The 21,878-nt window shown below is 39.0% G+C and overlaps 1 pseudogene; it reads right to left on the bottom strand.

Annotated features, from left to right (window-relative positions):
* Positions 1-18,013: 18,013 nt before the first annotated feature.
* Peds1-ps1 (plasmanylethanolamine desaturase 1, pseudogene 1) overlaps positions 18,014-21,878 on the bottom strand; it is a 70,103-nt pseudogene continuing 66,238 nt past the window's right edge.

Raw genomic sequence — 21,878 nt, 5'->3', positions numbered from 1 at the left:
ATGAAATTTTTATGAAATAAAAGAACCCTGCCTTTCTTGATATACTTTAAAGCTTTAAATCTATTCAATCTTTAGCTCTAACCATTGACTGCACAAAGAAAAATGTTCTATATATCAACTACCCCAAAATGTGAACCAATAAATATCTGTTAGCTCACAAAGTTTCTAAACTTCCAGAACGTGCAATGCCCCCATGTGTTCACTGCCAAATCTCTCTTGGCTGGTTCAAGCCCTGGGGAGTGGTTTTAAGTAGTTCTCTTTCTTAAGATGGGCTACTAGCTCACATGTTTATGACACCTTATATGGTCTGCATAGAAGTTTCTAAATTGAGAATTAATTTAAAAAAGCAAATTCCATTAATATTCTCAATGAGGGTATGTGAAATAGTCATTTCTATACCTTCAGTTGAATCCAGCATCTCACCACCACCTGTGATTCAGGGACTGTAAACAGGTCTAAACTTTTGAAGAGGAAAAAGAAAACAAAACAAGAAATACATAGATACATTGTAATCCGACCTCAGCAAGAAACAATTAAACTCAACAGAGGTGATTATATACGTATTTAAAACATTTTATATTTGGGCACCTCTATTTTTTCTTCTTTTCTTGCATATTTTCTTTATTTACATTTCAAGTGTTATCCCTTTTCCTGGTTTTCACTTCAGAAATTCTCCCTACATACCCCCACCCCTTGCCTTTAGAAGGGTGCTCCCCCCCCCCACCTACACACTCCCTTCCACCTCCCTACCCTGGCATTCCCCTATGCTGGGGCATTGAGTCTTCACAGGACCAAGGGTCTCTCCTCCCAATGATGCTCTACATGGTCCATTTTCTGCTACATATGCAGCTGAAGCCATGGGTTGCTCCATGAGTACTCTTTGATTGGTGGTTTAGTCCCTGGGAGCTCTGTGGTGTCTAGTTGATTGGTATTGTTGTTCTTCCTGTGGGGTTGAACATAGGAAGTTAGCTCAGGCCTTTCTCTAACTCCTCCATTGGGGATCCCATTCTCAGTCTAATGGTTAGCTGCAAGCATCCGCCTCTGTATTTGTGAGGTTCTGGCAATGCCTCTCAGGAGATAGCTATATCAGGCTTCTGTCAGCAAGCACTTCTTAGCATCCTCAATATTGACTGGGTTTGGTGACTGCATGTGGGATGGATCCTCAAGTGTGGAAGTCTCTGAATGGTCTTTCCTTCAGTCTCTGCTACAAACTTTTTCTCATAATACTCAACATATTTCATCCTGTGAGTATTTTGTTCCCCCTTCTAAAAAGTACTAAACCATCCACATTTTTGTCTTTCTTATTCTCGAGCTTCATGTGGTCTATAAATTGTATCTTGGGTATTCTGAGCTTTTGGTCTAATATCCACTTATCATTGAGTACATATCATGTGAGTTTTTTTGTGATTGCGTTACCTCACTCAGGTTGATATTTTCTAGTTCCATTCATTTGCCTATGAATTTCATGAAGTAATTTTTTTAATAGCTGAGTAGTACTCCATTGTGAAATGTACCACATTTTCTTTATCCATTGATCTGTTGAAGTACATCTGGGTTCTTTCCAGCTTCTGGCTATTGTTAATAAGGCTGCTAAGAACAAAATGGAGCATGTGTGCTTATGATATGTTGGAGCATCTTTTGGGTATATGCCAAGGAGTGGTATATTTGGGACCTCAGGTAGTACTGTGTCCAATTTTGTGAGAAACCTTTAGACTGATTTCCAGAGTAGTTGTACCAGCTTGCAATCCCACCAACAGTGAAGGAGTATTCCTCTTTCCACACATCCTCACCAGCATCCTCTATTACTTGAGTTTTTGATCTTCATCATTCTAACTTCAGTCAACATATAGAAGAATGTAAATTGATCCGTTTATATTGCATTATCAAAAGTACAAGTCCAAGTGGATCAAGGATATTGACATAAAATCAAATACACTGAAACTAATAGAAGAGAAAGTGGGGAAGTACCTTGAACACATGGACACAGGTGAAAATTTCCTGAACAGAACACCAATGGCTTATGCTCTAAGATCAAGAATTGACAAATGGGACCTCATAAAACTGCAAAGCTTCTTTAAGGCAAAGGACACTGTTAATAGGACAAAACAGCAACCAACAGATTGAGAAAAGATCTTTACCAATCCTACATCTGATAGACAGACATATCCAATATATATAAAACACTAGATGTTAGACTCCAGATAATTCAATAACCCTATTAAAAGTGGAGCACAGAGCTAAACAAAGAATTCTCAACTGAGGAATATTGAATGGCCACAAAGCACCTAAAGACATGTTCAACATCCTTAGTCATCAGAATGCAAATCAAAACAATGCAAGTCTACCTCACACCAGTTTTGTCTTACAATAAGAGATGGTGGTGTTTTAGCATGATCACCCAGAGTGGTTAACCTTGAGATATAAGAGCCAAACAACTTGTCCAGAACTATTACATACTACCTTTCTATTGAATGGGCAATATCTACATGAATATAAAGGAAAATACTATTACTGTTTAGACTTGTTAGAATATAAGCTTTTTAAGATAGATGCACAGAATTTTAGATTGTTTACATGAGTGGCTAGTTTTGTTTATTAAAAAACGTGGTTTTAGATAATTTAATATAAAGCAGATATGCTATGGCAACCATTACTACAAATATTTGTTCTTTTAAGATTACTTGGAATATACCCTTTATGCTCAGTTTTCCATTAAGTGTTTAGATTGGGGAAGGGATGTAAAGAATGTAGCTACTCTGTTAAGAGTGACATTTTTATAACTAGGACTAAAGAATTTTCTCTGCAGAATAAAATTGATTGATAAGTAAGGATGAAAGGATGTCATCTTTTATTCCCATGTACTCCTTTTCTAACAAAATACCAATTTAAATTGACTGGCAAGCTAATATGGCATCACTCATATACACCTGGTATATGGTATATTTGACCAATTGTTGTCAGACTTATATTTAGGCAACATTTAGTACATTTTTCTGAATGTTTAAATGTGTGGCTCTTGAGAAATGTCATGTAGTTTTTAGTCTGTTACAGGACGCTAATGCTTCTTTCATAAGGAACTAGTAATGACCTCACTTAAAGTTATTTTATGCACAATTTTAATTTGATGCCCTGTACTCTTTGAGAATTACAAAAGATCAGATATTGTTGGAGCAGGAGTAGCAAAATTCACCACCAGCAATTCTTATAGTCATTTCACTACAGTACTACATTTCACGAAAATAAAAACTTTAATACTTAAATAGAATTCCTTATTGTTGATTTTAGAGAAGTATATATTATTGTATTTCTGTTCACAAGAGCAATTTTGTAATCAAAAGATAATAACACATGTGATTAAACCAGGAATGGTTAATGTTGTATGATTGGCACTTGGGAGGCAGATGCAGGTGGTTATTTTTGAGTTGGGGCCCAGTCTGTGAAACAGATGAGGAAGGAACGAAAGAAGGAAGGAAGGAAAGATGGAAAGAAAGAAAGGAAGTAAGAAAGAAAAAAGAAAGAAAGGAAGGAAGGAAGGAAGGAAGGAAGGAAGGAAGAAAGGAAGAAAAATAAAGAAGGAAAGAGAAAGGAAGGAAGGAAGAGAGAAAGAAAGAAAGAAAGAAAGAAAGGATGTGCCATAGGTCCTGAATACCCCAATAATTGGAACAAAATTCTAGTTAATTTGTATATTGGTCAACAACCATTTTTTCTTTACCAATTAAAACAAGAAAGTATATTTCACTTGTTCTCTAGTTCCTGATAGAGAATTTGTATTCTACATTTGAGTTTAATGCTATGAAGCTGTAACTCTGGGTAGTCTTTTCAATCTGTTGAGGATTACTTACTTTTGATGTACATTGGTCCTCATGAATAGATAGATAAGAGAGAGAGAGAGAGAGAGAGAGAGAGAGAGAGAGAGAGAGAGAGAGAGAAAGAGAGAGAATATTACTGGAACAGTTAATTCAGCTCCCAAAAATTACATGGAAACCCGCATGTCTGTAAGATTCTGAGGGTCTCTGCCCCCTGCTGGCTTTGTTTGGTGAATAAAGTTTTCAGCACCCAATGGCTGGGCAGGGAGACAGAGGTTGGGCTTTATATTTTCTAGGCTAGGGAACCATGATAGGGAGGAGGATTTAGAATCTCCATGTGAGGGGAAGCAGGAAGATCAGACTTGAGAGCTGCAGAAGGGAAATCATACAGCCATGTAAGAGCATGGGAAGAGCAGTCCCAGTGAATACTCCCCTGATTGAGTCTCGGGTAGCAAAGACGGAATATATATTTTAGTAATAATTCATAAGTATCAGAGGGGAGGGAGTAGCAACATAGAAGCTTGGGAGTAGCCATTAAGCTGCTTAGGGCATATTAAAATAAGGCGCTGTGTGTGTGTGTGTGTGTGTGTGTGTGTGTGTGTGTGTGTGTGTGTATTCATTTGGGAATCCACAACATTAGGGCACTAGTGAGAAGCACTAGTGGGGACTTTAGAGCAGATTAACTTACTACCACTACACACAATGAGCCAAAGAATGAAAAGGACCCACGATTAGAACAAACTCCAACAGTTAGATTGAGGCCAAGCAGAGCAATTTAGTCAGAAGCTGAGAGAAGGCAATTTGAATCAAACAGCTTGGACCCGAGTCAGAACAGCTGAATTGAAATAACCAGCCAGAGTTCAGGAAAAAAAATAGGAAAAGTGAGCTTATTCAGCAGTAAACCTCTAAGACAACAATTACATCTGGCCAATAAAAATTACATTTACAAGACATCCACAAACCTGCCCTTCTGTGAGATATTAATACTAAATATTGAGACCTAGGAAAAATATTAAGGCCCAGGTGGATGTTAAGGCCTATGTAAAAAAAATTAAGGCCTAAATGGCATCTTTATGACCAGGTATAATGTTAAGGCCTAAGTAATAGTTACCTTGGTAACATGCCATTATAAGGAAACTTTCTCATATGTTACTGATGTCACTGGGAAACTTTCTAATGCCAAATTGATTACATATTCTGTTATGTTCTGAAACATAACCAATCCCAATAGAAGTCAGTAGAAGTGCTTTGTACAATTGCCCACAATATGTATGGAGCCAAGATAAGAACTCAGCAGCACTCCCTGCACAATTGGTTTTGTTTATATGTGTATAAGGTTTTATAGTATTTTCCTTTATAAGATGTTCATGGGATATGGACCCGAAATAAAAGAGGCACCTGATGCTATTTAGAATATGACTTCCATTTTGTGTAAAGTAATGTTTAAGTTCCCAAGATCTCCCTGAGAACTGACTTTCTACTTGGCAGAAAGATACGTGCACATAGATAAATGACATCCTGGTTGGTAAGGTAAGACATGAATGTTAGACAAGACAAGTCTCCTGCTGTAGTTGAATATCCCAAACAATGGAAATAGAATAAATGTACAACAGCGAATTGTTCTTAAGAAAATCTCTATCCCTAAATCCTGATTAGTGAAATAACTTGACACATGTTTGTGGATTCGGGGCTTAAACGTCCCTGTAGGATCTTAGCTCACATTCACATTCAATTCTCAAATCTGGACCATGGTCTGGTTGATAAGTTCCAGAGTATTATGTTCAATAAACTATCCATGTCTGACTGAAATTGGTGTTTGGTTTGTGGGCACTCCTGCACCCCCAACACTAACTAAGCAATATGGTACTCAAGCCCCCGTTTACTATTTTTCATTAGTTATTTGTGATCATTTGGGTGTGCTCCATAAAACTACAGAAATAACCAATTAACTTGTTGCAGAATATTTGATTACACTGAGAACCCCACGATTGTGTTATTTACTCAAAAAACCTACTTCTAATTGTAGTGTAGCTCAGTCTTTAGCATGTGCCTTTGTCTTTCTGGCTGGAATATAGATACAGGCCTTTAATCCTAACAATTAAAGTAAAGTTGGTTTATAGAAGGAAGCACCCATATTTGAAATTGATTTGACAGAGTTGGATATATGCAAACCTCACTGGAAAAGACAGGAATGATAGGCTATCTAGAAGAGAGAAGTGCAGGCAGAGAAAAATGTATATGTTCAGTTTTACTGGGACAGCTGTACAAAGGTGGTTTGCAGAGACAGAGGGAGAGAACAAGCTACACCCAGCTGAAGAGGGTATGACCCAGAGAATGAGGAGGCAGAAGATTAGAACATGTTGCCAAACTTAGTATAATGCCAAACATGGCAATTCAGAGGTCCGGGAAGAAGCCAGTTTGAATCAGTGGACAGACAAAAGTGATGAATTAAAAAAAAGACTTGACAGAATGAATCAAAGATGTATCCAACTCTCAGGAGAACAGGAGAGGAAGGGAGGTGACTTATCAGAGTAACACACACACACTCACAGAGAGAGACAGGAGGAGGGAAGGAGAGAGGGGGAGGGAGGGAGGGAGAGAGAGAGAGAGAGAGAGAGAGAGAGAGAGAGAGAGAGAGAGAGAGAGTGAGTTTTGAGCCAGCAGCAGAGTTGAAACAGCAAGACAGTTCCAGGAAGAACAAGAAAGGCAAGCTTATTCAGCAGTAAGTCTCAAAGACAAAATGTTCTGGAATTAGAGAAGATTGTATGGAGGCTAGAAGCTTCCAGGAGTATGCTTAGGTTAGCAGACAGAGGCACTAAGGCTCCTAGATGGCAATTACTCCAGGCTAATAAAAGATAGTTTAACATAATACAATACTATTATGAGTTTTCTGTGGGAGAAGCCACAACTGTCCAAAGCAGTTTTCTTTATTCACTATCTTCAAAAGAAGTACCTTATATTTCATTTGATCTCTAAAATCTTCAGTATTTCTCTGTGTTACAACACTTCTCTGTATAATAATCTTTGGTTTTGGATTTGGCTAAAAAGTATTCTTCCTGTTTTCTAAAAATCATTCAACCAATTTTAAAAGTGCCAATGAATCTGAGAAATTTATATTACTTTAAATATCCTGATATCTCTAGTTCAAATGTGGATGATGATGGAAACATTTGGGAAAATTCTAACCATGTTAGTAGAGAATATGTTACTCTATGTTGTGTAATATCTAGTGAAACTTGAGTTTTCGTGTCAGAGGTTCAAAGATTTAAAAGTATCTTAGGAGGATTTAGGAACAGGGTTCAGTAGATAAACTGCTTGCAGTACACAGAATAAATTAGCAAACAAAAATGAACACACTTGAAAATCATACTAATATTAATATGATTAAAAACATATTTCACATTAGCACTCACCGTTATGCATGGTAAAGTTTTAATACTTTGTCACAGTTAAGACTGAAGCTTGTAATTCATCAAGTAAACAGAGCATATCATTATTCAAAGGGACATAGGACAAGTCAGACATACAATTAAAAACATTTCTGGTTTGGAGTTATATAACTATAGATGATGACATAGTCTTGCAAATTCTTATTATTACTCTAGTAAAAGGAATATAAGTACATTGTTAGCTAGAATTGGACATCCTATGTAATTAGATATATACATAGTGCTAAAATGATGTGAGGGTCTAAAAATCACTGATGGAAGACCCCACATTCAGATAGTATGTAAAAACAAAGAGCATTTATTCTGCAGAAACAACCAGTATGCGGGGGTCAACCATTCTTTGAAATGGTGACTCCAGATAAAGGCAGAACTCTCTAGAAGGAATGTGTAATCTAAACTTTCATTAGTCGGTGTTAGACAGTCAGGTCATCATTGATCTGCATTCCTATAACATTAACATTTACACATATGATGATATAGGGTTGTCCAGCACAGATGGCCCATTCTGAGATAAGGTATTTCCCCCATTTTTATGGTTATCCCCAGGCTGTTCTTTAGGAGAGGGTTTTATGATATTATTCTTGATTTTTGTTATCTGTTCCCAGAGCTGGTGTCTTATGACCTAGTTTCTGGGACTCATGGTCTATTCCAGAAACTGGTGCCTTGTGAGCGTTTGTGAAATCAGGCCTGGTCCTCAAAATGGAGACAAATATTTCCTTTAATGGTGACAAATTGGGTTTATATTGTCCTTTCCATGGAATGTTTTATAAGTAATTTTTAGCAAGTGATTTAAATAATCTAGTTAATACTTTGATAAAATCTTTCTTTCTTTAATTATTTCTATTATACTTAAAAAAGCCTTTGTCAATGAGACAAAAGAAACTTAAAGAAGGTAGAGTTTATTTTGGTTTATAATCCCAGGATGGATTAAAAACATCATGACTGGGAAGACATGACAACGGAGTAGTCATTGTAATTAGGCTGGTAGTTTTTTGTCTACTTGACACTAATTTAAATAGATGCAAAGAAGAAATTTTAATTGAGGAATTATCTCTAACAGATTGGCCTATTACCATATCTGTGGGTCATTTTCTTGATTAATGATGATTATTGGAGGGTCTAACCTACTGTAGGCAGCGCCTCTGTAGTAAGAGTTTTGAATCCTTAAAACAAGACAAAACAAAACAGTTATTCTATATAAATATGCTTTTTTAAATCCTAAGGATGGAATATGAGGCTTCTTCCCCAGCAGCTTTCTAGGGACCTGATTCCTCCAGTTGAAGAGAGTTTACATTTGAAATTAAGGGGACTCTTTTATTTCTTTAATTCTACTTCTTTCTATTAATATTCCTTTTTGCAGTCAAAATTTTATCCCCCTCCTGCCCTTACCTTGACTGTTCCATATCCCATACTACCTCCCCTTGTCCCCACAAGGATGTCCCCAACTCCTTACCCCCATCCCACTAGACCTCCCCATTCCCTAGGGACTTCAGTTTCTTGAGGGTTAGGTGTTTCTTCACTGACTGAGTCTAAACTCGACAATCCTCTGCTGTCTATGTGTTTGGGACCTCATGCTACCTAGTTGGTGGTCCAGTGTCTGAGAGATTTTGGAGGTCCAGGTTAGGTGAGACTGCTGGTCCTCCTACAGTGTATCTCTTCTCCTCAGCTTCTTTCTGAACTTACTCAACCACAGGGGTCAGTAGCTTGTGCCCATTGTTTGGGTATAAATATCTGCATCTGACTCTTTGAGCTGCTTGTTTGGTCTCTCAGAGGGTATTCATTATAGGACCCTTTTTTTGTGAGCACACCATAGCCTCAGTAACAGTGTCAGGCCCTGGAGCATCCCCTTGAGCTGGATACCAATTTGGGCCTGTTACTGGACCTCCTTTTCCTCAGACCCTTCTCTAATTTTGTCTCTGCAGTTCTTTCAGACAGGGACAATTTGTAGATGAGAGTTTTGACTGTGTGATGGCAACACAAACCCTCACTTAATGGCCTGTCTGTCTGCTGGAGGTGGGCTCTACAAGTTTCCTCTCCCCACTGTAGGGCAATTCATTTAAGGTCCCTTCATTTGAGTTCTTAGAATCTCTCACTTCCCAGGTCTCTAGTACATTCTTGAGGGTTCACCTACCTCCTACCTTCCAAAGTTGCCTGTTTCCGTTCTTTCTGCTGGCCCTCAGAGCTTCAGTCCTGTTTCCCCCACTCAATACTTGATCATGTTCCCCTCTTCCTCTCCCTGTCCCATTTCCCTCCAAGGTCCCTCCCCCTCCCATGTTTGCTTTTTTCCCCCTCCCAAGTGGGATTGATATGTTCTTACTTGGGCAATTCAGCTTATTAAATTTTTTGAGATCTGTGGATTGAATACTGGGTATTCTGTACTTGTTTTTGACTAATATCCACTTATTAGTACATACCATGCATGCCCATTGGGTCTGAGTTACCTCACTCAGGATGACATTTTCTAATTCCATTCATTTGTTTGCAAAACTCAGGATTTCTTTGTTCTTAATAGCTGAGTAGTATTCTGTTGTATAAACGAACCACATTTTCTGTATTCATTCTTGTGTTGTGGGACATCTGGGTTGTTTCCAGATTCTGGCTATCACAAACAAGGCTGCAATGAACAAAGTACAATATGTGACTCTGTGGCATGGTGAAGCATCTTTTGGATATATGCCCAAGAGTGGTATAGCTGAATCTTCAGGTAGATGTATTTCCAATTTTCTGAGGAGTCACCAGATTGATTACCAGAGTTGATGTAACAGTTTGCAATCTTACTAGCAATGGAGAAGTGTTCCTATTTCTCTATATCGTAGCCAACATGTGCTGTCACCTGAGGTTATGATCTTAGTGATTTTGATTGGTATAAGGTGGAATCTCAAGGTCATTTGATTTGCTTTTCCCTGATCACTAAGTACTTTGAACACTTCTTTGAGTGCTTCTCAGTCATTCAAGAGTCATCTGTTGTGAATTCTTTGTGTATTTCTCTACCCCATTTTTTGATTGGCTACTTGGATTTTTTTGGTGATTGGCTTCTTGAGTTATTTATATAATTTGGATATTATTCTTCTATCAAATGTAGCTTTAATGAAGTTTTTCCCAATCTGTAGGCCGCTGGTTTGTCCTACTGACTATGTCCTTTGCCTCATTGAAACGTTCCATTTTTATGAGGTCCCATTTATCATTCTTGATTTTAGAGCATGAGCCATTGGTGTTCTGTTTAGGAAATTCCCCTCTTGCCAATGGGTTTAAGGCTCTTTCCCACTTTCTCTTCTATTAGACTGTTAAGAGTGTCTAAAAATGCAGAGCCCCAGAGGCTTCTATGGCTGCCGCCTCTGCACCTCCCTGCTGCTGCTGCTGCTCCTGCAGCTCCCTCTGCTGCTACCTGTAGTTCCCCCTGCTGATGCTGCTTCTGCCCCTGCACTTCTCCCTTCTGCTTCCTGTGATGCCCCTATTGTCCTTGCTGCTGGTTCCTGGTGCTGCTTTTGCTGTTTCCTGGATTTCTGGTTGTTGGTTGAAGATTAGACATGGCCCAAAGAACTTGATTCTTATCAGCAAGAAGTAGTCCACAGAGATCTATGTCCCATTCCACCTTATCTTTTTTTCTCACCTACATAGTGTAGGATGTTTGGAAGGGATTGGGGTAGATAAGTGTCGTAGATGTAATAACCAATCAATTAGCCAAAAGAAGTTATTGTGCCTTCATTGAGCATGTGGCCATAGTTATTATAAGAAATCAATATGAGAAAGCCATTAGAGGCAAATGAGTCAGCAGCATTCCTCCATGGTGTTTGGTTTAGTTCCTGCTTTCAGATTCCTACTTGAACTCCTATGATGGATTCTTTCATTGACAGACTCTCTTAACGTAGTAAACCCTTTCCTTTCTTAATTTGGTTTTGGTCAGTTTTTTTTTTTTTATCACTGCTACAGAAACCTAATTGACTCAGACATTGGAATCAGAGAGTGGAGTTTTCCTGAGATGACTCTGACAGGGTTGTTTGGGGGTGGGGAGGAAGAATTGTTGAAGAACATTGGAATTTGGGCCTAGAAAGGTTACTGAGTCTAATGTGGTGTTCTGGGGGGGCTGGGAATTTGGAATAGGAAACAGTAATGGAAGCCTGATTCATGTAGTTATAGAGGGAAGCAAAAACTCCATCATGACAATTTGTGTGATATGGTGAGTAGAGAGTATGTAGAGTAAACCGTTTGCTTTACAGGGAGTATATTTTGGTTACCTGGGATTGATGAGTTAGGAGTAATTGATAAAACACAAGCATCATTGAGTCACAAGACTTATTAGAGGTGGTTTTTCAGGGTAAGTTTGTAGAGGCTGTGGTTTAGGGTATCTGGCTATAATTCAATTAGCAGAAGAACTTGGTAAGATGTGAGAATATTCATCTGTTTTTGTTGTATGAAAGCTACAAAATAAGTAAAGACATGAAGAACAGTTGAGGCTTAGTTCAATGAGAGTTCAGGAAAGATCATTGGTGAAGAGTGTTCAGGTACCCTCCTTAAAAGTTATTCCATTTCACCTCTACTTTCAAGTTGATAGCTTTTTTAAAAATTAAATTTGTGACAGAAGCATATTATAATATATAATATTATATATGTGCACTCATGTGTGTTTAGTGTATGTAATGTATTATATATGCATAATCATTTATATGAATATAATGAATATATATATGAATAATGTATACAAACATACACATGCATTTGGATCCAGTTTCTTGCTTGGAGAGGACTGGATGAAGTCTAGAAATGAATGAGTCCAAAGTCTACTTTGCCCTTTGGCATGGCAGACACTGCTGCATGCCAGGCTGTGAGGGGTGAAGCAGATGCGAGAGCCAAGCTACTGTTCTGGGGCTTCTGATTTTTCCCTCTGAGGGTATCTAGACAACATTGCACATCAGAATGGAAGAAAGAGGTAGAACCTGAAGTGGACAGGTTCCTAGTCAGACATGAGCAAATGCCACAGCCTTCTCTGAGGATCCTAGTGTTACATTCCTTTTAGGCAAAGGCCTTTTCTCGTTACCTTCAGTGAAAAAGCTCTTCGACAGTGAAACAGCTCTTAGAGGGTGGTTTACTCACCTTATATGCATACATTTTATTCAGGGCAAACCAAGGCATATATAGTTTGGGGGAAAGGGAGAGAATATCCAGGGCGGGCCAAGGTCATTTGCTGAAAAGCTACTGAGATGCCTCATTAGCATGGGGAAGAATTCTGGTCCTGGGCTCCATAACAGACTACCTGTGACCACCTGGTTGTGGTTCACAAGGTTAAATGCTCTGAAGCAAGCACAGAAAGTCAGGCCCAGTCCTACTGGACACAGGATGAGATTTTAAACCTCAAAATTTGATATTTCTGGGGTTTGAATGTGTTCTACCTTACTAGTTCCATGCTAGTTCCTCCGGCGCCAGAGTCCAGGTAGAGCATGCAAGCGCGAGTGTGCACACACACACACACACACACACACACACACAAAACACATTGTTAAAAAGCTGACTACTCTGAAATGAACAAACAACTGGGAGCATATCCTTGGGAAATGCTTGTTTTCTTTGTCTCAGCAATAAATAATTACCTACAGTTTTTTTGGCTGGGCTTGGGGCTCCACAAAATATCCCCCTTCTGTAGTAATATCTACGTCGATATTGCTATTTTTCTGGTTGGCTTATACAGACATTTCTAGAAGAGAATGTTTCACATCACATTTTCTTCTGTTCAGGCTCTTATACTCTTTCAGTCCTCTCTTCCATGATGTTTACGGAGCCATAGATGCAGTGACTGTTACATAAAATAATCATTGGCTGGGATCCTTACCATCCATTGTTCTTAGCAATGTTTCCCAGTGTGGGTTTTGGTGATGGACCTGTTTGCTCTATACACATGCTTCTTTGATAAGGAGTGGTAGCTGCATCTACATCTGAGGATTTAGGAACTGCACATGGAAAGTATATGTGGAATTTTTCTTTCTCTGTTTGGGTTATATCTCTCAGAATAATGGTTTCTAAACCCATGCATTTAGAGTGCAAAATTTATGATTTTATTTTTTTAATAGCTGAGTTGTATTCCATTGTGTATTTTATTCCACATTCAATAGCTATTCATCTGTTAAAGGACATTTAGATTCTTTCAGTGTAAGTATGGAAGTTATGAACATCGCTGAACAAAGATCTATGGTCCAGGAATGTTACCTGTGTCCTGGACTACTTGCCCTCTGACTCAACTGGCCCTTGGGGGATTGGAGGTGAGGTGGTGCAGACTGAACAGCATAGACTCTGGGAGCAGGTGAGAAATGCCACAACAAGCTGCTCTGAGCACTTCCTTAATACCCTTCACCCATGCCCCATTCATTCCCAGAAAGCATCTCTCCTAAATAGCAGCTCCTGATTGGCTGGCATTGTTTGCACTGGCAATCCTTGGTCTCTCAGGCAGTCCTCAACTAGGTCCTCATGTAGGAGATGCCTTTGTAGCTGCATGGTCCCCAGCATTTACATAGAGGCAACCCTTCCATTCCTGCTATACATGTTGTCCAGTCATCTGGGAATATGCCTAGGCTTTGTACATCTATACAAGTGGTAGAGCTCTTTTACTTGATAGAGGTTTCTCTCTAGTGATTTCCAAAATGTCTGTATCACTTTGCATCACAATGAATAGTCTTGTGTGGTTCATCTTTCTGCACAGCCAGCCAGTGTATGCTTTCATTGTTTTGTATCTTAGTTGTGACTGGGGTGAGATGAAATCTCAACCTTGTTTTTATTTGCATTTTCATTATTGTTAAGGATGATGAATACTTTTGAGCTACTCCTTATTTTAATTTCTTCTACTTAATACATTCTGTTTGGACCCTTGGACCATTTATTAATCAGAGTTTCAGTTTCCTTGACTCTTCCTTTTTGAGTTCTTTGTATATTCTCATTAGTAAACCTTTATTGGATGTGTAGCTGGTAAAGATTTTCTCTCATTCTGTAGGTTTCTTATTTCTTCAATTGTTTATTTTCTTAGCTGCAGAGGTGACTTAGTTTCATGTAGTCACACTTGTTGACTATTGGCAGTAATCCTTAGCAAGTGGAGTTCTGACTAGCAGTTCCTTTCTTATACCAGTATCTTGTAGAACAATCAATAATTTTATTATTAAACCAAATTAAGAAATCAATTGCCTTTTATACACCATCAACAAATAAGATGAATGAAACTATGACTTAAATTGGCATTAAAGACAATAAATACTATTGAATAAACCTAACCATGGGAGCAGATCTCTGTATTAAGAAGTTCAAATTCCTTTTAAAAAAATTGAAAAAGACAAAAATGAAAGTATATCTCATAAGCATATATGTATAGAATTAATATTGTGAAATTGATAAGTGTACCAGCAGCTACTTATAGATTCAATAAAATTCCAATGAACATTCTTATCTCATTCTTTATAGAAATAGAAAAAAAATCCTAAAATTCATATGAAGCTAGAGAAGACACCAAATAGCCAAAGCAATCTTGAGCAAAAGGAATATTGAAAGAATTGCTATTCTAGATTTCAAATTATAGCACAGATACTCTGTAGTAAAAGCAACATGATGCTGGCACCAAATCAGGGATCTTTACCAATGGAATAAAATAGAAGACACAAACATGAAGATTTATAACTACATCTACCTTATATTTGATACAGAAGCAAAAAAAAATCATTCGCTGTACAAGATACAAAAATTTCAACAATCAGAACTGGGAAAACTGAATGTCTACATGTAGAATAATGATATGAGACCAATATCTATTTCCCTAAACAAAAGTCAGATCCAAGTGCATCAAAGGACTAAATTTGGAATCTGAAACACTAAAATGGGTGAAAGAAAAAAAACTGAATGTACTCTTCTGTATCTTGATATCCTTTTCATTTTCTTCAACTACATTTCTGAGTTTTATTTCACAAACACATACATTATACTTTCTAGCATCAAATCAAAATAGTCATATTTACATAATCACATTAAGTTCAGAATAACTAGATGGAGCATTTCTAGAAATGAGATGGCAAAGAATGGCCACTATCCCTTCTGTTGTCTGACTCTGCTCTACATAAAGGCTTGATGATAACTATTTAAGGGTGTCAAGAATTTGATCATAAAACCCTAGAAGGAAACCCCTAGAGACATTTGGTGCCTTTCCTGCCATCTTTTCTCAGACCTACTCTTTCATTCAGCGTTTACCCATCTTTCCTTGCTTTTGAATATCACTGCGCCATCTCATTTATCATTTTCTTGATATAAATTTTTTTTGTATTATTCTGTGATTTCATCTGGGTTTCAGAACTAAGTGTGTGTTCAAATGGTGGTCTATGGGATTGGGGATTTAGCTCAGTGGTAGAGCACTTGCCTAGCAACTGCAAGGCCCTGGGTTCGGTCCCCAGCTCTGAAAAAATAAAAAGAAAAGAAAAAAATGTTGGTCTATTGTTAATCCTATACCCTCATTGACTATATTAAATTATGAGCTAAAAATAATCTGAAAACATGTGATTTCTTCATTGCACTAGCAATAAACCCTTCTTAGATCAGAACTTCTTATCTTGATTGATATTAGTGTATGTAACCATGATATAATATGTATTGCATACTATATATATACATATACATATATATATATGGTATATTTGTGGCACCACCTTAATTTTCACCATAAAGGTGAAATACTTTCTAATTGAATATATTATCTATATAGGAAAATCATGGGTAACATATGCTTGTAACTTCTAGGGACACTTACTAGCCTTTTCATTTGTCATGAAGTTCCTCGTAAAAGCAGAGCAATTCTTCATTTTACTATTTCAATATGGTAGGAAAGGGAAGATGTTTGACTCGATGCTTTATGATAATAGGATTTCATTCGCTCCTTAGCATGAGGTTTCAAAACTCCAAATTAGCAATACTTCACTAGTTGATGATGCCAGCTACATTTATGGCACTATTCAGAATAAAGTATTACTGTGGGGGCAGGTTTATTAACACAGAGCACATTACCTAAAGCTCAGGTAATTTCAGTTGTTCTTTGTCATTTTTACAGTCTACTGCTGCCACCACTGAAATAACACATTAAATGTGTATGTTCTTAAGCACCTGGGATACTTGAAATCCATGAGAGGGAGAGCCAAAGAACTGACCCGAATAATAAGTCACAAACAATCATAATTCTGTGAAAATTGTCACAGGCATGTTTATAGTGACTCAAGGCAGGAATGGGGAATCTCATCTCAGAGAGCAAGTTCAGTGCAGAATTGAAGCTTAGTTTCGAATGATACTCTGTGGATTGATAATACTTGCAGCCTAGCCTTTTAATTTTAAATCATCATTACTATGCTTTAATTATGTATCCAAAAAGTTTGAAAATTCCTGAGACAGGGACTGAGGTCCACAGATGACAGCTGAGACCCACAGACTTGGAACCTTGTAGCTACAGTTGAACTCTCTTGCCAAAGGCTACTGAATTTGGGGAAGCTACATGATAGTAAGGAAAATATGATGTCTACCTAGATTAATCTAATTTTTTAAATCAAAATTAATACCCTCAAACTCTACAACCTATGGAACAATTACTTGGTTCAATGATCCTTTGTCCTCCCAACCCCCACCCTCATCTTTTGTTAACAATGTAGCTTAGTTACTTTCTCTCACTCTCTTTGCTTATTTGGGATCTTTTTCCTCTTATTGTGTGTCCTTGCCCTGCCTTTATATGAGGGTATGTGCTCAGTTATACTATAACTTGTTATGATATCTTCAGATATTCCCTGGGAGGCCTGCTCTTTTCTGAATGAAAATAGAGGAGTACATTTGGGTAAAGGGGTAGTATAGTGGCAGAGGGACTATGAGAACTGGAGTAAGAGGAGGAAACTGTGGTTGGGATGTGATATATGAGAGAATAATAAATTAAAATTTTTGCAAACAATGAGCTACTCAACTTTTATTTTATAATGTTATAATGTTCTACTTTTATTTTATTTTAACTAGCAGACGACATAGTCCTGGATGGTTATAACTATATTAGCGTTGGTTAAGTACCTTTGTAATGTTGTACCTATTTTAGAAAATGTTTTTGTGTGTATCTAACATTAATTTTAATTTCAGTGTTTTTTATTCATTTTATTTTCATGTTTTGCTTTTTTATGTTTTTTCTTAATTCATTTATTGTGTTCTTTTCCTAGGTCAACTCCTACCACAGTCAGTCTGGCAGCCTCAGTCCAGGCCAGAGCCATGACAAACATTAGATGCCAATGACCCTAAAGGAGTTCTGGGATAGGCCAACCAGCAGGGCTCTAGCACAATCTAGGTGAAAGGTCTTGTGAATGGTGGCACACACCTGTGATCCCAGCACTTGAGATGGTATGGGGATCAGGAATTCAAGGTCAGCCGTGGTTATATGAGCAGTGTGAGGTCACTTTGAATATGTGATATATTGCTCCAATAAACAAAAATTCAGGACTGAAGAGATGGCTCCTTTGTTAAGAGCACTTAAGAGGACCTGGTTTTATCCTAATACCCACAGCACTTCAGTAACTTCAGATCTAGGGTTCCAACACTCTCTTGTGACCTATGTGGGCACCAGGTACACACATGGCATGCATACACACATGAGGGCAAAACGTAAAATACATAAATCTAGACAACTTCACTCTGTCAGGGGATAAAGTTCCCCCATGCCCCCTTAGGTCAGGGCCAGCTCCTCTGTGCAGCCATCTGGAAACACCCACACCACAACCAGAGTTAAGAGATGCTTCCTTTTTATATACATCTAAAACATGACATTAAAATATTACTCATGTTACAGAAAGATATTAAGGCTTTCTATTATTTACATTGACAAACAAGCACCTTTAAAAATCCAAATAAAATAGCCTTATTCTTCTTCCTCTGACACACTGGCCAGAAGGTACACAGTTTCCCCCACCCCAAATGACAAATGACCAAGTCCTTCATAAGAGCCGTGCCCATGAAGATGTCTCCACAGGGAGATCTCAGATGTGACTGGACACGTGGACAGAAGAACTGGGGAAGGGAAGTGAGCATCCGCGTGTGGGCAGGACATTCTGTCCTCTCCTTACCAGCGGCCCTGACCCTTGCCTAGCTCTGCCGCCCTTGGGTGGCTGCTGGGATGGCCCACCCACCTAGGCCTCTGGGATTGGTTTGCAAAGTTAAGAGAGGATCATGATCTGGGGATATTTAATGTTCTGGGGGCTCCCTGGATCACTGAGACAGACCACGTGTGTCAGCTACGTGCAGAGCAGGCGTGCAGAATATCAGGATCGGGCTGGCGAGTGGGACCGGGCTTTCCTCTGCAGTCAGGCTTGGCCTAGGAACAGCTCAGTGGCCATAAAGGTCCAAGAAAAGAAAAGGAGAAGAGGAAATGAAACTCAGTGGCTCAAGTATTCTGTCACTGGGGGTGGGTTCGGGGTGACTGGACCCAGCCCAGGGGACTTCTCTTCACTGGAGCAGTAGCTCAGAGATGCTGGGATTTGGCAGATGACTACAGTTCAGGTTGGAGAATGTTGGTGACCAAGACGCCGGACATTCTACTTGATCTTCTGGGCCCATTTCATGTCGTCTACTCTCTGCTTCTCACCCGTCAGGCTTCGGATGAGGTCCTCCAGGATCTACCAGAAGCCTATCACCTCTGGGGTGATACAGCCTGTGTTGATACAGAAATATGTTTCATGTGCACCACGTGGTGAATCTGATGGTATTTCCATGGCAGGATCATGTGCTGGTCCTGCAGGACGGTGACCCAGTATGGCAGCCCTAAGTACGTGTGCGACCACTTGGGGATCTAGTTGGTGAAGGTGCCAAAGATGGTCAGGCAGAAAGCAAAGCATTTCCAGGTGTACAGCTCTTCCAGGGTCTTGGGGCTCTGGGTCCGGAATTTGTAGGCCACATTTAGCAGTGGCAGCAGCGTTATCAGGCAGTTGTTACCAACGGTCTCGATGAAGTCGTGCCTCGTGATGGCTATGGGGTCAATGTGGTGCTCCTGGAATGGTCAGACGAAGGCCCTCCCATCAATGGGCTGGTCCACAGAGCCCCACCTATCAGCAAGCCAATGTACCAGACCAGATAGGCAGTTAGTGACGAGAGCCTTTTCAAGGACACCCAGATGGCCGGGATGACGAGGGGTGTTTGTTCGCAGCAGCAGGACGTGGACCAGTTTGTGGCGGATGAGACTTCATGAAGCAGAGGATCCTGAAGGCTGCGGAACCGCGGCAAGATCCCGCCGCCTCCATATTTTGTTCTTGTTGATAATTAAAACACCCTTATACTTGTGTTTTGGGAATTTCTTTATCGGAATCATATATATTCAAATATGTTTTTGTGTTATTACTGGATATTATATAATTATTATGCTGTGCTAGGTTTTATGGTCACTACAGCGTTATGTTTCAAACTCTATTTAGAAAATGTTAGCATAATTACGCTACAAATGTGTTGCTTAATATTTTCTCATTATGTCTTTTTAACCACATTGAACTTGCAGCCTTACCATATTGTTTTATTTCGTGATGTTTCTTGTATGAAGCAGACAGTAGCGGTTTTTTATTGTTGTTTTGTGTGTGTGGTTTTTTTTTTGTTTGTTTGTGTTTTTGCTTTTGCTGTTGTTTGCTTTTGTTTGTAACCATCCAGGTACAAAGGTAGACAAGGGGATAGAGTGTTCGATGGGGTAAAACTTGGTCCTGGGGAAAAATTAGGGTTTTAACCCTAAAACCCTGATTTCTAATTTATTGCTAACATTTGCCTAACTTGATTCTAAGCACTTTCAAAGCACAAAGTACTGCAGGCCCTGGGTCAAATTAACCCCCGGCACCGAACAGCACGGATTGAGGGTTTCTTCATTCTTTTCTCCACAAGTGTTTGTACCTTTTCTAGCACAAAAATCACATGCAAAGTCCAAGCATGCAAAAAAAAAAAAAAAAACCAAAACAGAAAACAAACAAACAATAAGAACAAAAAACCTCAGTCGAATGCAAACTATTTTCAAGAATAAAAGAATTTCTGGCGGAATCACAATTCTGGACCTCAAGCTGCACTATAGAGCAACAGTGATAACAAACAAACAAACAAAACACCTGCATGGTATCTGTACAGAGAAAAGTAATTAGATCAATAAAACACAATTGATGACCCAGAAATTAACCCACACCCACACACGTATGGTCACTTGATCTTTGAGAGAACTAAATTATCCAGTGGAAAAAAGAGAGCATTTTTAACAAATGGCTCTGGTTCAACTGGCAGTCAGCATATAGAAGATTGCAATTTGATCCATTCTTACCTCCTTGTACAAAGTCCAAGTAGATCAAGGACCTCCACACAAAACCAGATACACTGAATCTAATAGAAGAAAAAGTGGAAAAGAGCCTTGAACAGATGGCCACGGGGAAAATTTCCTGAACCAAACACCTATGACTCATGTTCTAAGATAAACAATCAACAAATAGGACCTCATACAATTTAAAAGCTTCTGTAAGGCAAAGGTTACTGTCATTAGGACAAAGCAGCAGCCCACAGATTTGGAAAATATCTTTACCAACCCTACATCTGACAGAGGGCCAATATCTGAAATATACAAAGAACTCAAGAACTTAGACTCCAGAGAACCAAATAACCCTATTAAAAATGAGGTATAGAGCTAAACAGAATTCTCAACTTTGGGATCTGGAATGGGTGAGAAGCCCCTAAAGAAATGTTCCACATCCTCAGTTATCAGGGAAATGCAAATCAAAACAACCCTGAGATTCCACCTCACACCAGTCAGAATGGCTAAGATCAAAATTCAGGTGACAGCAGATGCTGGTGAGGATATGGAAAAAGAGGAACACTCCTCCATTGTTGGTAGGATTGCAAGCTTGTAAACCCAGTTTGTAAATAAACCTGGCACTTTCAGAGAAAATTGGAAATAGTTCGACCTGAGGACCCAGCTATACCACTATTGGGCATATACCCAAAAGATGCTCCAACATACAAAGACACATGCTCCACTATGTTCATAGCAGCCTTATTTATAATAGCCAGAAGCTGGAAAGAACCCAGATGCCCTTCAACAGAGGAATGGATACAGAAAATGTGGTACATCTACACAATGGAGTACTACTCAGCTATCAAAAACAATGACTTCATGAAATTCATAGGCAAATGATGGAACTGGAAATATCATTCTGAGTGAGGTAACCCAATCACAGAAAAACACACATGGTACGCACTCACTTATATCACTAATATAAGTGGATATTTGCCCAAAAGCTCACAATGTCTATGATACAACCCACAGAGCATCTGGACCTTAGTAGGAAAAAAGATCAGGTTATGGATGCTTCAGTCCTACATTGAGAGGGCCAGGATGATTTAGGGAGATGGAGAGAGGGGGGACATCGGAGGAAGAGAGGAGGGGAGGAAGTAAAGTAGGCAATATTAGCTACTTTAGGGCACAAGGAGAGAGATACAGAGGTTCAGTTAATAGTATAAAATTATGTAACTGTGGGGGTTCAGGAATGAGGGGTAGGCACTGAATGCTGTCAGACACCAGGGAAGTTAGAGGCTCCCAGGACCTAAGGGGGATGACTTTAGTTCAGTGAAAGGGAGAAAG

The sequence above is a fragment of the Rattus norvegicus genome, chromosome 18 (assembly GCF_036323735.1).
Source record: "Rattus norvegicus strain BN/NHsdMcwi chromosome 18, GRCr8, whole genome shotgun sequence".
Taxonomy (NCBI): domain Eukaryota; kingdom Metazoa; phylum Chordata; class Mammalia; order Rodentia; family Muridae; genus Rattus; species Rattus norvegicus.
This window is presented reverse-complemented; position numbering and strand designations above follow the sequence as displayed.